This window comes from Elaeis guineensis, chromosome 14 (genome assembly GCF_000442705.2).
Source record: "Elaeis guineensis isolate ETL-2024a chromosome 14, EG11, whole genome shotgun sequence".
NCBI classification, from domain to species: Eukaryota; Viridiplantae; Streptophyta; class Magnoliopsida; order Arecales; family Arecaceae; genus Elaeis; species Elaeis guineensis.
The window spans coordinates 51,940,917-51,957,828 of NC_026006.2; positions in this window are offsets into that span (position 1 = coordinate 51,940,917).

Here is a 16,912-nt window from a genome sequence, read left to right on the forward strand (position 1 = left end):
AAGAAAAAAAAATCGAAAGGGTGACAGAGGTTAGTCTAAATAGTACTTTCTTCCAGAGATGTTGACCCAGAAATCCAATCTAATCTCCATGGGGAGTGACGTAGGAAATCTTAATCTAAATAAGAAAAACTATCATACCTCCAGCCATTATTATTCAAGTATTAGATGAGTCAACGATCAAAAGCCTGCAACGATCTGTAGATGCTCCTCATTGTCAATGAGCAGCATCTTGATTTTTCTGACCCTAATCCGAGTATTCTCGATGGAGAGGATCTCACAAGCTCTCGAATAGATAGGAGATCAAGTTTGTAGAAATTCTTTTATAACATGCCTCATCCATCAGAAACAGTATTTGAATCAGTCATAAAGACTAGAAGATGGACTTTATCCACAATGATTGTATTGACTTCAACTTTATCAAACCATCTAATATATCCCTATCACTTTATCGAAGATTTATCTTTAATTAGAGTCTAGATCAATTAAAATATATAAAATAAATCCCAATGTATGTTAGTGTGGGCCATTTTGGATGGGTTTAATCAAAGAAATCACAACATTCTCCCACTTGGCCCAACCTAATAAAGCATCTTCATTTTAATTATTTAAAGTATTTCAAAAACTTTTAATGAAATTTTATCTGGATTTGATAATTGAAAAATTAATGTGGCCATATTTAAAAAACTTAATTCTCTCATAGGATATACTGCATACTTGATTATAAAATAATCATCAGTGCGAATCATAGCAGTAATGTGTTATCAATCAACACACGACCTTTTATGTATCACAATACTAATGACACCTCATAACCACATTCTTTATGTGGAACTTTACTTTATAAATAGATGAAACATTATGCCTATTTCTTGATCATCTTTATATCCCACCATAAATAGCTAATCAGCACAAAATAAACTAAACTTTATCATATAAAACCCAATATGATGACTTTATATATAATGTCCAATATATATCATAAAATAAGCTGTATCCCACATGATCTATTTGATCCTCAAAATTTTGAAAATGATTTCTTTAGTCAGTGGATCTACAATTATCAATTTTTTTTAATATATTTTACAGACACTATGTTCTCCTTTATTATTTTACAAAGAGTAAAATATTTGATATCTAAATGCCTACAAATGCATGTATTCTTCGTATTATAAGAGAATCTTACTGTAAAATTATCACAATATATCTTTATTGGTCTGCTGATAAAGTCAACAACTCTAAGTTCTATGATAAAATTCTACAACCTTATAGTTTATGAGGAATCTCATATAGGCATGTACCTTATCCATAACGGATGTAGTAATTAAAATCTTATTTTGCATATATCTCTGATATAACACCTCCTGTAAGTAAAAAGATATATCAGCAATTTGTACTATTAGTACATCCAGTAAAGTGTGAATCCTAATAATCTATTACTTCATGATGATCAGACCAACTATATGTAAGCATGTAAACTTTTATACCTTATAGATAATATATAACTTTTTTTATAGCTTTTTTATGCTCCACTCCTGGATCCTATTAATAATATTCAAACATCGATGCAACATAACCAAAACTGGACCCATATAAACATGTGCATAGGCTCCCAATATCAGAAGCATAGGTTATGAAACTTATTTCTTCTATTTTTATCTTAATTCTTGGATATTAAGCTTTATTAAATTTATCATCTTTTACAATATGAGCACACTCAGAGGAATATTTTTCATTCTAAATTTTATACTATAGAAGTAAGTCCCCTAAGATAGTTCAAGTAGCCCTAAAGATTTATCTCTATGAATCTGAATGTCGATAATATAAGTGGCTTCACTTATATCTTACATTTTAAAATTTTAAAATAGAAACTGTTTGGTTTCCTTAAGTGGACCAAAATTATATTGGTAAGCTGAATATTATCTATATAATATCAAAATTATGAACTTACTCCCATTGACCTTCGGATATATATATATATATATATTAATCAATAGTATTTATTTTTAGACCCAAAGAATGTAATTATCTCATTAAAATGAGATACAAGTATGTGAAAGCCTGTATAAGTCCATAACTGAATTTCTTTAATCTATAAATCATATGCACTTGTCCACTAACCATAAAAATCCTCAGATTATTTCATATGGACCCTTTTCTTTAGATCATCATTAAGAAAGGCTGTTCTTACATCCACCAAATGTAGCTCTAAGCCAAAATGAGCTACTAAGGCCATGATAATCTTAAAAGAAGAATAGTCAGTGCCTTTCTTTTTATGTAGATTTCTTTGCTATAAGTCTGACTTTATACTGTTTAACCTTTTCATTGGGATTTCTTTGAGTCATATAGACCCTTTTACAATTTATTTGTCGTATTCTTCAGATAAGTCAACTTATTTCTAAACATGATTATTATCCATAGAGCTCAGCTCTTCTTTTTATGACATCCAACCACTATAAGGAGTTCTCACATTTTATGGCTTGTAAGAATATCTCAAAGTCATCAATATTTTTCATCCATATCTATCAAATATATCGCATAATCTTATACTAATAGATCTCCAAAGAGCTGTCCCTTGATCCACTTATGGTAGTGGTTAAACAGTTACTTCATCGGCAATAAAAACTTCATGGAGTGAAACTTGATGAAGTGGTGATCCCTTCTGAATGTTATCTCAAGGAATAACAATAAGAATTACTACTTTATTTGCTTTACAGGCTCCGTATTATCTTAAAAACAATGTTTCAAGGTTCTCCACTCCCACTAAATATGTCATTCTCTAGAAATCTAATTTTATTTGTTTCTATCATCCGTGGTTTATGAGATGGATAATAAAATCTATATTATTTCTGATCTCTTTGGATAACCAATGAAAAATCACTAGTTGTACTGAGATCAATTATCTTTTTTGGTGGATTACGAACTTTGGCTTCAACTAGACAATCCTATATATGCATATATTTCAAAATAGGTTTTTTTACCAATCCATAACTCATGAAGAGTTTATGAACTACCTTAGTAAGGATCTTATTCAAGATATGCGCAGTTGTCTTTATAGCCTCACCCTATAAGTACATAGATAGAGTATAATAACTTATCATAACATGAACCATTTTTTTAAGCGCCATATTCCTTCTTTCAGCTACACCATTTTGATCTAATGTACCTTGATATTATATATTAAAATATAATGATATATTCTTTTAAAAATTTTGTTAATGGTTCCAATCTTTATCCAATCTCAATATATTTACTATAGTACTTGTCACCTCTATTGGATCTGACTATTTTAATCATTTTTTTTATTATCTCTCTATCCCTATTTCAAATTCTTCAAAGATCTCAAACTCATCAGCTTTGTCAAATAGAAGGAATAGACATATGTATAGTAAATAGTCATCAATGAGTATGACGAAATACTTTTCATTTATCATATACGGAAAAAGATTTGCATATAATAATGTGAATAATTTTCAAAATTTCTGTAATCAACATGGTATCTTTTTTAAATATGTATGTCTATTTTTTCTTTATATAGTCAATACATAATCATAAAATTAGTGAAGTTTAATGATTACAAGATCCTATCCTTCAATATCCTTATGACCCTTTCTTTGAAGATATGCCTCACTCTCTGATAACATAATATAAAAAAATTTTCAAAATAAAAATCTACTCCAGAATCTAAGACTATGGCCTATAGTATCCAGCTATCTTGATAAGTGAACGTACTTAATTTTTAATAAAAATAAACCATTCACTTTCAGTCAGAAGCCTTCTTAATAGGAAGCCCTATAATTTATTAGTAATATGCACAAATGCACTGGAGTCAATATACCAAATAGAATTAGGAATATTTAGTAAATTAGATTTAAAACACACTTAAAAGTAAAAGGTATTATTCTTTTGTCGCTACTTTTCATACTTCATGTAGTTTTTTTTTAAGTGTTCCTTTCTTTTACAGAAGAAGCATTTGACAACTTTATTATTAGCTTCACCTAATGCCATAATAAATACTTTTTTTCTTTTACATTGGATACACTATTTTTTTATCTATTTTTTTACTAACTTGATGTGAAATAAAATTTATACTCTTTATCTTCTTTTTTCTCTCAATTTTTTCTCTATTTGCACACATTTGGCAAGTAATTCACTAATTGTCCAATCTTTATTGTGTATACTTATAGGAGATCTTAAAGAGATCATACTCTGATGGAAGAGAAGTGAGAATAAAGTGGATCAAAGGATATCTGATATAAAAATTTTAATATCAGATTATTGTGCTGTAATATTTTTTTATCTCTATAATAAGCTCACAGATGTCGACCTTTATTTTATTAGAGCTTATTTATTCTGCTCTACATCATTCAAAGAAATATGTGCCTTATGATATGAAGGAAAAAATTCTCTAATATGCTATATCAAATTTCTTATAGAGCAAAGTAAGTCCAATAGATCGCTTACATTTCTCAAAAATACTCTTCTTTTTTGACATACTTTCATCCATAAATAAAAAAAATTTATCTACTCAAAACATCTGATTAAGGCTGAAACATCCTAGTGTGAGCATTGTTTTATTCTCTTTATTGGTACAAAAATTCACCTGCGTCGGAGAAGCTGGAGTCGAGGGAGTCGCGGTCGCCGTCGGGACCTACAAAGGAAGTCTAAATCGGAGTTGGGGGTGCTCCGGCAAGACCCTTCGATGCTCAAGTCAGTTCTCTGCCTCAACAAGAATGGAGTGCTCGAACGAAAATTTTAGCAGAGTTTTGAAATAGAAATTAGAGCTTAAAGAATAACGTATCTGGGGTCCCCCATTTGTAGGCGGAGGATGCAACAGACTGATAGCGACGTTTGTAACCGTCTGGCAGTGGACCTCTCGGGGTCATGAGGAGTTTGTTATGAAGAGTAGTGGAGTGAAATCATGGCCATCACCGTGGCCTGCCACGCGGAGCCTGTCGCGGGGAGTGGGACAGCGTCCGTTGTCGTGACTTGCCAGAGAGTGGAGGAGTCACGTGGAACCCGTCGCAGGAAGTGGAGCAGAGTCGTGGCCATTACTGTGGCCTGCCAGGGAGTGGTGGAGCCGCACGGTATCCGTCGCAGAAAGTGGAGCAGAGTTGTGGCCATTACTATGGCCTATAAGGGAGTCCAGGCCTGTCGGTCGAAGCTCGGTTGAAGCGTCTGACGGAGAGAGGTAGCTATCCATCTGAGAGGAGCTCGGATGTTGCTGGCGAGCCTTCTATCGTTGGGTGCTGTTGGACGTTAATACTATAGGCGAGGGCCATCCGCTGTAGGAGCTCAGTCAGAGGCTTTCCATAGATGAAGTTTGGTTTCATGCAAAATTCGACAAAGGGTCGACCGACAGTGAATGTCGGATAGCGCTGGAGAGGTTCATTCGCTGGAGGGGTCCAGCTGCTGGAATCCATGTGCCGTAGAAGTTTGTCTAGAGTCTATCCACTACAGGAGTTCGATCGGAGTTCGATCTCCGTAGAAGCCCGGATGGGGATCATTTACCGAGGAAACTCGATCGAAGCCTGCCTGCAATGGAGATCCGAAAGGAATGCATCCACAATGGGAGCTCGGGTGAAGGCTTACAGTGAAAATCCGATGCGGGCCACTCGTAGTAGAAATTTGAAGTAGACCACTTGCGGTAGAAGTTCGGAGTCCGGCCTTTGTAGGAGTTCGGATGAGATCTACCTGCAACAGGAGTTCTGGGTGGAAGTCTGGCTCCCGTAGGAGTCCGAATGAAGACTACCAGCAGTCGGAGTTCAGGGAAGAAGTCCGGCTCCCGTAGGAGTCCGGATAAAGTCTTCCTGCCATCGGAGTCGGGGATGAAGTTCGACTCTCGTAGGAGTCCGGATGAAGTCTTCCTGCAGTTGGAGTCGGGGATGAAGTTCGGCTCCTATAGTCAGAGTCGGGGACAAAGTCCGGCTCCCGTAGGAGTCCGGATGAAGTCTTCCTGCAGTTGGAGTCGGGGATGAAGTCCGACTTCCGTAGAAGTCCGGATGAAGTCTTCCTGCAGTTGGAGTCGGGGACGAAGTCTGGCTCCTGCAGTCAGAGTCGGGGACGAAGTCCGGCTCCCGTAGGAGTCCGGATGAAATCTTCCTGCAGTTGGAGTCGGGGATGAAGTCCGGCTCCCGTAGGAGTCCGGATGAAGTCTTCCTGCAGTTGGAGTCGGGGACGAAGTCCGGCTCCCGTAGGAGTCCGGATGAAGTCTTCCTGTAGTTGGAGTCGGGGATGAAGTCTGACTCTCGTAGGAGTTTGGATGAAGTCTTCCTGCAGTTGGAGTCGGGGACGAAGTCCGGCTCCCGTAGGAGTCCGGATGAAGTCTTCCTGCAGTTGGAGTCAGGGACGAAGTCCGGCTCTCGTAGGAGTCCGGATGAAGTCTTCCTGCAGTTGGAGTCGGAGACGAAATCCGACTCCCGTAGGAGTCCGGATGAGGTCTAGAAGGTGGTCGATCATCGTGAAAACTTGGGTGGAGTCCGTCTGTCGTGAAGAATCTGATCGACGCTGGTGAGGGTTTATCCATCGACAGAACTTGAGAATGTTGCGGAGGCTCGACCGTCGGAGAGGTTCGGAAAGATATCGCCGAAGGTCGGGAGTCGGTAGAATCCCTGGAGGGTCACTCCTGTCACGAACTTCGGCTGGAGGGTATTTTATACCCAACACCAGTCCCCCTACTTTCGAGTTCGAATTTCGAATGAAGAAAGTACAGAGAAATTTTCACAGCCGAAGTTGTCCCCTTGAAGAAAAGGCTGCTGAGGTAGCCAACCTCCAAGAGGCCCTTGAGAAAGAAAAGCAGGCCTCGGAGGAGATGGTGAGGAAGGCAGAGGCCGAGGTCGCAAATTTGACGGAGCAGATTCTGGTTCTGATCTCGGAGGCTAAGGTCCTGGCAGTGGAGGAGTTCAAGGCCTCTGCAGAGATGAGGGACCTGAACGTCAAGTTCGGTCAAGAAGCATTCATCAAAGGATTCGAGCTCTGTCAAGAGAAGGTGGTCAAGAAATTTTCCGAGCTCGACCTCAGCTTCTTGGATGAGACGTCTGAAGACGAAGCCGGACCCTCTCCCACTGCCACTGCCACCGCCACCGCAGCCCCCTTTCCGAGAACACCGAGCTCCCCAACTCCTATTTCAGAGGTCTGAGACCTCTGACTTTATAATTTTCTTTTATTGTAATTTTTCTTTTCCCTCTTGTCTTTAAGAAACATTCAATCAATAAAATTGGGTTTCTCCTTATGGAGGGCTTCTCCACTCCTCTTCCCCCCCTTTTTTTTTTCTCTCTGCAATGAGACGCGCCTTGACGCTTTTGTCTCCCGATGGCAGTATCCTGCCGAAACGCTTTCCTTGCCACAGAAAATTCCGCTAAAGTCCACGATCCAACGTCTGAAGAAGAAAGTTCATCATTTAACAAAAAGATCGAAGGAGATGGATAGCGAACTTCGCAAGTTGAGGGAGAGTCATTCTGAGGCCACCGCAGAGGCCACCTACTTTCAGAATCTCCACGTGAAGGGGATCATGGAGTACAGTCAGAGGAAATCGAACTTCGAGAAGGAGCTCGAGGAACATAAGAAGCACGCCAGCGATCGATCTTGGGCTCAAGCTTCCAAGATCAGCTCTCTCAGAGCGGAGCTGTCAGCTGCACAGGAGAGGATCAACCAGCTGGAAGGAAGCTCATCTTGGCTTTCGACTCGGGCCGACTGCGACCGAGAATGGTCGAAGAAGGTCTCCGACTTTCAGCAACAGCTCCAGGAGGCCGAGGCGAATTATAACGCGTATCGGGCCGGCTGGTGCAAGCAGGTGGACGATTACAGGGGGAAGCTCAGGATGGCGACCGACGAGGTTGCCCACCTTCAAAAGCAGTTATCTGAAGGAGCTCCGTTTGCTCTCGTTCAGGATCTCGACAAACTTCAATCCTTGAGAGGAACCGTAGAAGAGCTATCTATCATCCTCGGGGAGGGGAAGGCCGAGCTGCAGTAATTGAAGATCCAGCTGGTATACGAGCAGCAGACAGTCAAGGACGCGGAGGCAGAATCCGAGATCCTGAGAAAAAAGTACCGAGAGGCAGAGAACGAAAGCTAGCGGCTTCATCTGAGGTATGTGGAGATGCTAATGAGGGAGAAAGAATTGGAAGAAGAAGTCGAGAGCTTAAGGTGCTCCCTAATGAGGATTGAAGCCGAAAGTTCGAAGTCGAAGGAAGCCGGGCCCCCTTAGGGCTCTTTTTGCTTTTTGTCCTTCTATGTGTCTTCTTTTGTCGTCTGTTTGTTTGTTGTTGTTGTTTTTTATTTTTTTTTTAGCCTTCCAGGCTCTGTAACACACATTTTGAAATGAAAAGAAGATCTTCGTTACCTTGCCCGTGTGTCGTGTTGAATTATCGTCCGTCGGACTTCTTTCATTTTTTATCCCGTGCGATGTCGATGTTGTCCGAGGGTTCCTTGTTCATCTTCGTATTAGGTCATCATTATTGAATTTCTTATTGTTTTCTGATTTGTTCGATGCCGACACCGTTTGAGGGTTCCTAGCCATTGCCGTGTCGATTCGCCTTTTCGCTCGTGCCCGTAGATCTCTCTTTCTCTTCCTCCTTCATGAAGATGAGGTCTTTTGTATCTTTGATGTAGTTTGGCCTCCATTTTTCACTGGGGTAGCCCGCCGCTGTTCCCTCATATCTCCCTCCTCCTTTTAAGCAAGGGTTCTCTCTAGCTTTTTACGGAGTCGCGGTAGTGCAGGAGGGCCGCCGAGAAGGTTTTCTTCTTTCTTGTCGGGTCTCAAATGGTGGAACCTTAATTGATGTCAGGACGAGGTTCTTCTCCCATTTCTGATGTAATCGATTTCAGCTCAGGTTAGGACGAGGTTCTCTTTCTATTCCTAACGGGGCTGCAGGGGCGCATATGGGCACTGTATGGCCTCTCCCTCCATCCGGTCTACAAATAATCGGGCCTTCGACCTTGCTCATGTTAGGGCGAGGTTCCCCTCCTGCCCCTAACGTGACTGTGGGGGTGCATATGGGTGCTGCATGGCCTCTCTCCCCATCCGGTTTACAAATAACTGGGCCTTCGACCTTGCTCATGTTAGGGCGAGGTTCTCCTCCTGTCCCTAACATGGCTGTGAGGGCGCATATGGACGCTGCATGGCCTCTTCCTCCATCCGGTCTACAAATAATCGGGCCTTCGACCTTGCTCATGTTAGGGTGAGGTTCTCCTCCTGTCCCTAACATGGCTGTGGGGGCGCATATGGGCGCTGTATGGCCTCTCCCCCCATCCGATCTATAAATAATCGGGCCTTCGACCTTGCTCATGTTAGGGCGAGGTTCTCCTCCTGTCCCTAACATGGCTGTGGGGGCGCATATGGGCGCTGTATGGCCTCTCCCCCCATCCGGTCTACAAATAATCGGGCCTTCGACCTTGCTCATGTCAGGGCGAGGTTCTCCTCCTGTCCCTAACATGGCTGTGGGGGCGCATATAGGCGCTGTATGGCCTCTCCCCCCATCCGATCTATAAATAATCGGGCCTTCGATCTTGCTCATGTCAGGACGAGGTTCTCCTCCTGTCCCTAATATGGCTATGGGGGTGCATATGGGCGCTGTATGGCCTCTCCCCCCATTCGGTCTAAAAATAATCGGACTTTCAACTTTGCCCGCATGAGGGTTTGTTTTCGTTGTCCGAAGGGGTCATCCCCTGTCGTTACAAGTCCATGCCAAAAAGGGAAAGATGTGCAGATCTAAAAGGAATCTTGATTTAAAGCGAGATCGTTCGTAATACAACATTTACAAGTTTCCAAATCCCAGGACCGTAGAAGGTCTGCTTCCTGTCAAGGTCCTCCAGAGACGGAGTTGATGATCCCAATTGGAGGCCGATCTCTGGACTGCTCTTCCCTCCACGATGGCTCAGGCTGCGGCAGGGCCCTTGTCAATCCTCTCTACCCTCAGGCCGGCGTCGAATGAACCTGTCGAGCCGACCTCGTCTGATGGGCTCCTCGATCTCATCTCGGAGCTGAATGCATTCGTCCGTGTCGTAGCCGTGGTCACGATGGTAGAGGTAGAACTTATTAGGATTGCATTTTTCGGGATACGTGCGCATCCTTTCTGGCCTTGGGAGCTGCTCTCTGACTTCCATCAGCACCTGGGTTTTCGATGCGTTGAGGGGGGCATAGCTGCGAAATCTTCTTGGGGGAGAGCCCCACCGAACCCGGCGCTCCGGGCTTCCTTGCCTGCATGCTCGGGGAGGAGTCTGGGCACGCTTGTGCCCGGGAGGAGTTCGAGAACGTGGCCGAGCTTCTCTCGACCCTTTTTCAACTGCGGGCTTACTCGAGTCTCCCGCCTGCCACTCTCTCGCGGTCTCCTCATCCTTCATTTTGAAGGCTTCTTCTGCTCGGGCGTACCCTTCGACCCGAGCCAACAGATCAGCAAAATCTCTAGGGTACTTCTTTTTCAGGGAGAATAAAAGGTCGTTCTTCTGAAGACCGCCTTTCAGAGCGGCCATCGTGACCGATTGGTCCAAGTTCCGGACTTCCAACGCGGCGACATTGAAACGGTTGACGTAAGCCCGAATGGACTCCCCCTCCCTTTGCTTGATGTTGATGAGGGACTCCGAACCCTTCCGGGGACGCCGGCTGCTAACAAAATGAGCCGCAAACTGGTGGCTCATCTGATCAAAGGAAAAGATGGTACCCGATTTCAGTGTCGAGTACCAGTTTCTCGCCGCTCCCTTCAAGGTGGATGGGAAAGCTCGGCAAAGGATGGCGTCAGGTGCGCCATGGAGCAGCATCATTATCCGGAAGGCCTCTAGGTGGTCAACTGGGTCCGAAGTCCCGTCGTAGCTTTCAAATTGAGGGAGCTTGAAGTTTGGCGGGATCGGTTCCTGCATGATCATTTGAGAGAAGGGAGGGTCAGTATAAATGTCCTCACCATAAGCGGGGTGTGCGTGGCAGAGTTCCTCAATCCGTCGGTTCATCTTCCGGAGCCTTTGATCCAGAAAATTCTCTCGACTGCGGGTCTGGAGGGTCTTCTGGCAGAATGGAGGTAGAGATCTTCCAAGAGTAGAATCATGATCCGACTGAGGGCTCTCCACCCTCAGATTCGTCTTTCCGGGAAAGATGGGGCAACTGGCCCAAGTGGCCCATCCTACCGCCGGATTTTGGAGTTCTGGCGACGCTCTCTCCAGTTGCACTGATGCCTGCGGTTGCTGCTGCTGCTGTATGGCCTGCACAGCTTCAGTGAGGCCTCTGACCTGCTGAACTAGTAGGTCGAATTGCTTCGCGCCAACCGTCGTTGTCGGAGGAGGAGGAGGAGCCTGGGAAACTGGAGGTGAGGCCAGAGCCTGAGATCTGGCTGCGGAGGCCGTGGATCGCCGAGTGGATGCTTTGCGGGGGGGCATCGGGCGAAGATCTAGCGGAGGAAGGAGAAGAGGATGTCGGAGAAGATGACCGGAGGTGGTCCCATTGAGCGCTCCTTTAAGAACAAGGGTACTGCGAAGACACAGCCCCTTCCTCTAGCGCCAATTCTGTTGGTGCAAAAATCCGTCTGCGTCGGAGAAGCTGGAGTCGAGGGAGTCGCGGTCGCCACCGGAACCTGCAAAGAAAGTCTAAACCGGAGTTGGGGGTGCTCCGGCAAGATCCTCCGATGCTCAAGTCAGTTCTCTGCCTCAACAAGAATGGAGTGCTCGAACGAAAATTTTAGCAGAGTTTTGAGATAGAAATTAGAGCTTAGAGAATAACGTATCTGGGGTCCCCCTTTTGTAGGCGGAGGATGCAACAGACTGATAGCGACGTTTGTAACCGTCTGGCAGTGGACCTCTCGGGGTCATGAGGAGTTTGTTATGAAGAGTAAAGAAGGGGTTCTAAACCATGTCTTCCCAAAATCATCGGTGGCCATTGGAAAAACCTAGATCGGTGGTCTACCGTTGTCTTCCCAAGGCTCCGGCCATCTTCATCCGGCAATCAAGAGGGGGGACCACTGGTTTATCAAGACATGATGGGTCCTTCCACCCTTTTCCCCTTTCTTTATTTCTTTTAAAAATTTTCCTTTAGGTGGTTTGTCAGTGACTTTGGGTGGCTGCCAGATGCGGGCCAGACGTCCGGCTATCCTCATCAAAGAGGACATTGAAGAAAGCATGGAAGCCCCGGCCACCATTATGGGAGGTAGAGGGAACATGGTCGGCCATGTTCTTCCCTTTTCCCATCTCCAATTTTTTTTTATTTAATCAAAAATTCTAGATCACAAGCCCAAATAAATAAATAAAAATCACAAGTTCTTCATGGAATCCAGAAAAGATTCCAATCATAGAAATCGATTATATATGATGGCCGGTCTGAATCTAAAGCCCATCCCAACAATTGTTGGAGGAAGAACGGAGGTTTGGAGGCCCTTTTTGTTCTGCATTCTATTCATCAATAATAATATACCAAAATAAACATAAAATTTGGCCTCTAAAAATTTTTTCATGATCGTGTCAAGATCATAGACTGAACAAAATAACATAGAGATTGCTCTGATACCACTGAATTTTAAAAATCTTAATCTGAATGTGGAAAACTATCATACCCCCAGTCATTGTTGTTTAAGTCCCAGATTAATCAATGATGAAAAGCCTACAACGATCTACGGATGTTCCTCATTGTCAATAAGCAGCGCCTTGGTTTTTCCGACTCTAATCTGAGTATTCTCAATGGGAAAGATCTCACAAACTCTTAGATGGAAAGAAGATCAAGTCTGTAGAAATTTTTTTATAACATGTCTCACACATCAGAGATAGTATCTGAATCAGTCACAAAGATTGGAAGATGGACTTTATCCATAATGATTGTATTGAACTCAACTTTATCAAACCATCTAATATATCCCTATCACTTTATCAAAAAATTATTTTTAATCAAAATTCAGATCAATTAAAAAATATAAAATAAATCTCGATAGCGCGGACCACATCTGGATGAGTTTAATCAAAGAAATCACAACAGGTGAATGCTACTGTACGGAAACAAATAGTTACCAAAATGTTATGATTTCTCGTTGTCTTCGCCTACTAAAACAAGAAAGCGCATTTTTTTCTTTTTTTTTTCCTCTTCTTTAATACTCTCTCTTAAAAATATTGTACAAAAGAGAGCCGCCCTTACTGGACCAAAGGGATAGCATCCAACAAACAGGGACCAAGCCTACCACCGTCCTCAACTTCATGGACATCACTGCCTCCCTCTCACGCCTTACCACCCTCCCCCCTGGGATGTCCTGGTCGCCACCACCATGGACATTTCCTCTGTAGTCAACCCCTCCTGTTCTGATGAGTCCTCCGCCCTACAACCCATGAAATGTGCACTGTCGAGAATTGGAGTGGGGATGTCTTACACTAGAGACTGTGGAGGAGGGCTGTGCAACAAAAGCAAGCGGAGGACCTCACCTCCTCCCTTCCCGCCGGTGATGTCTAGGCCACCGCCGCCCACGCCACCACCTATGGCTCCTCTGCCTTCCATGACCTCATTTTTTCAAAAAAATAATATTTTATTTTTATTTTAAAAATAATATTATTTTCATTTCTTCTTCTCCTCCCACGGCTTTCTCTATGCCCAATGCCAAACCCTCCCCCTCGGCCACCTGGCGCTATTCTCCTGTTGCGGCTGTGAGCACGAGAGGGAGGGGGGATCTAAGTGTGGTGGCCATGGCGAGCATCGTGGGGGAGGAGGGTGCGCATGACCATAGGGGAAGTTGTAGGGGATTGGGGTGCCTGTACCGAGGCAGGGAGGGAGGTAAGGGTGGGTTTGCGCGAAGCCGCAAGGGTCATCGCCGTGGTGGGGGAGGGTGAGGTGCGGGCATCGGGGCGCAGTGGGATGTTGGTGGGGCAGCGCGAAGCTACAGCATTGCAGGGTGAGGGGGGCACTGGGGGAGGGAAGCACGACGAGGAGGGCATGGGCTCTGGGGGTGGGGGGTGGCGATGGGGGTTGCACGGAGCTGCATCACGGGGTGGGGGGGTGGCGTGCTGGGGGGTAGGGTGGGGTGTGCGGAGCCACGTCGCAGTGTGGGGAGGGCTGGCAGGGCAGGCACGGACAAGCCACAAGTGGGCGCAGGGGGGCAGAGAGGGACGGTTGAGGACCGCAAGCGGGCATGCGGCCGAGGGGTGGGGAGGGTGCAGAGAAGAGGGGGTGGGTGTGAGGTGACCGTGAGAAGAGAATGGCATAGGATTTGGGGGGGTGGCGAAACAAATGAAAAGAAAAAAAAAATTCAAATGAAATCATGGGATCGGCCCACGACATCAACAAAATCATGGGCTAAGCCTACGATTTCACCTTATTTTCTTTCTGCCACATCATCGGACCCCCTAAACTTGAAATCATGGATTCAATCCATAATTTCATGTAAGAATAGTAGATTCAAAAATAAATTGAGATTGAGGATATTTTTAAAATTAATTATTAAAAAATATTATTTAAAAAAAAATCCCACATTTCACTGCAAATAATATTGCAAATTGTATACAAGATCTCATGTCAAGGTGAATTTGTAAAGATGAATCACCATCCATGGATATTAAAATTACCTTATTACACACACATGCGCATGCACGCCCATGCATACATGCATGCACGCATGCATACATACATATGTACATATATATATATATAGAGAGAGAGAGAGAAATTATGATAAAATGCATCTTTTGAGCTAAGAGAGTGTTGTGTCAATGTGAATCGCTTTAGCATATAACTTGTGCTTGGCCATAGAATAAGAAATTTACATGATATTTTGTTTCAACCAATTAAGCCTTAGTTGTCCAGAAAGATAGCAATCCAAGAGAGGCGAATTGGGTTATTTAAAAATTTTAACTAAATAGATATTTAAGATAATTATATACCTCAAATTAAGCTAACTTAAGTACTTAAGCAATGTGCAGCAACAAAATTAAGGAATAAGTAAATCTATGCAAGAATTAAAATGATGTAAAGCAAGAAGACAAGACACAATCACAAATACAAAGCATTTTATAGCAGTTCGGGAAAACTCCACACCTACATCTACTTTTCAAGCTCTCCTTGAAAATTTTTCTATAGTCACACAACTACAATGTCTTTGTTTTATCTGGACTCATAAATAAATCTAATTGATTTTTTGAGATCGTCAACCAAAATTTATATACTGATTATTTTTTAGATTCATAATCAATCTAGTTAGTTTTATGGACTCATCAATCAAAATATATAATATCCAATTTTGAGCTTGGATATGCTTAATTCTAAGTTTTTTTCTCCCAAAAAAACTTGAAAAAAAAATAAGAATACAAGAGACAAAATTTCAGGATAAATTAAAATAAAAAATTAAACTCTTTTGACATCTGGAGAAGTCACTATTGAATTACTTAAATGATCCTTCAACTTTAATTCTTGATGCTTGAGAGGATATGAAAGAAGTTATAGAATCTTGAAAGATTACTCAATCTTGTGTATTTATTTTTTCTCTTTTTCTCTTTCCAAGGATATTCAATGATGGCTTACTCAAATTAATGAATTTTTCTTTTCAATCTATTTAGCTTGCTTTCCAATTAATTCTCTAGTCTTTAATATACTTGAAAGTTGATGAAGAGTGAATCTTGACCGTTGGAAGCCTTGAAATAGCCATTGGAGCCAAAAACTAATCATTAAAAATGTACAAAAAATCGATCGTTATTGCTAATCCCATCCTAGAAGTCGACTCCAATTCCTCAGGAGTCGACTCAAGTTGTCCATGAGTCGACTTAGTCTCAAGATCTGAAAATATAGTCTTCTATCTTATCTGAGAGAGTCAACTCTTACTGTTCACGAGTCGACTCGAGCACTTCCTCTTCTCCGAAGGTCGACTCTTAAACTTTCTGAACTTGATTTTTCTTTTATTTTCAGTCTATTTCAGTATAGGAGTCGGCTCCTAATCTTCTGGAGTCGACTCTACTAAGTTAGAAACTGAAAAATTCAGCCTTGAATCCCTTGACTTAGATTTTTTTGAGGAGATCTTTTCCATGGATTAGTTCTTCAATTTAAGTATCTGAAAAATTCTACATTAATCCTTAAAATATATGATTATTATCATTTATATTCAACACTTTGGATTATTAAAATCAATCATAAGGTCAACACCATACTACCTTTTTAAGAAGGTTCTTCATTTATTTTGCTTGTCTTCATTAAGTTATACCACAAATTACTTTATAATGCATGCATAACATAAGAACATCATAATGAAGTAAGATGATAAAATTGTATTACTAAATAAGGAGAAATTGGTACAAGAACCTGCAAATACACTTCTTGATGATGACAAACTATAATTTTTGATATATAAGAGTGGTAGACAACTTCAAAATTTAATTACAATTATCCAAGATAAATATTGGTAAAGCTAAAAAAAAAAAAGAAAAGTACTCAAACTTTTGCACTTTCAAATTGGACATCATATCTTTATAATAGTTTATATTGTTTCTTCATTGTTGTTTAATCAAGTAGCTGTTTAGTTGAGTTTTCTTCCCTTGTCAAGGATAAATTAAGCATTTAAATTTAATAAAGATACTTAGTATGAGTTTGAAATAATTATCTCTACAACATCATATTTCAATGCCACTTAAATCCTTTACATTTTGATTTTTGATGTTAAATCATAATTATAGAATAGGTGGTCCTCTTGATTAAGGCAACAAAGATTATTTAGTTTGAACTTGATTTTGAGATTATTTATTGGTGGTCCTCTTGATTAAGGCAACAAAGATTGTTTAGTTCGAACTTGATTTTGAGATTATTGATTGATGGTTAATTTCAAATACAATCCCTTATCCATTACTATTTAGGTTTTTTCGAAAACAAATTGGGATCACAAAACTTCTAGGATACCCCTATCCCATGCTTGGAGAGTGTTTTCTAAATTTCCCACCAGTAAAATCTTCATATTCCATATTTGAATAATAATGACATTTT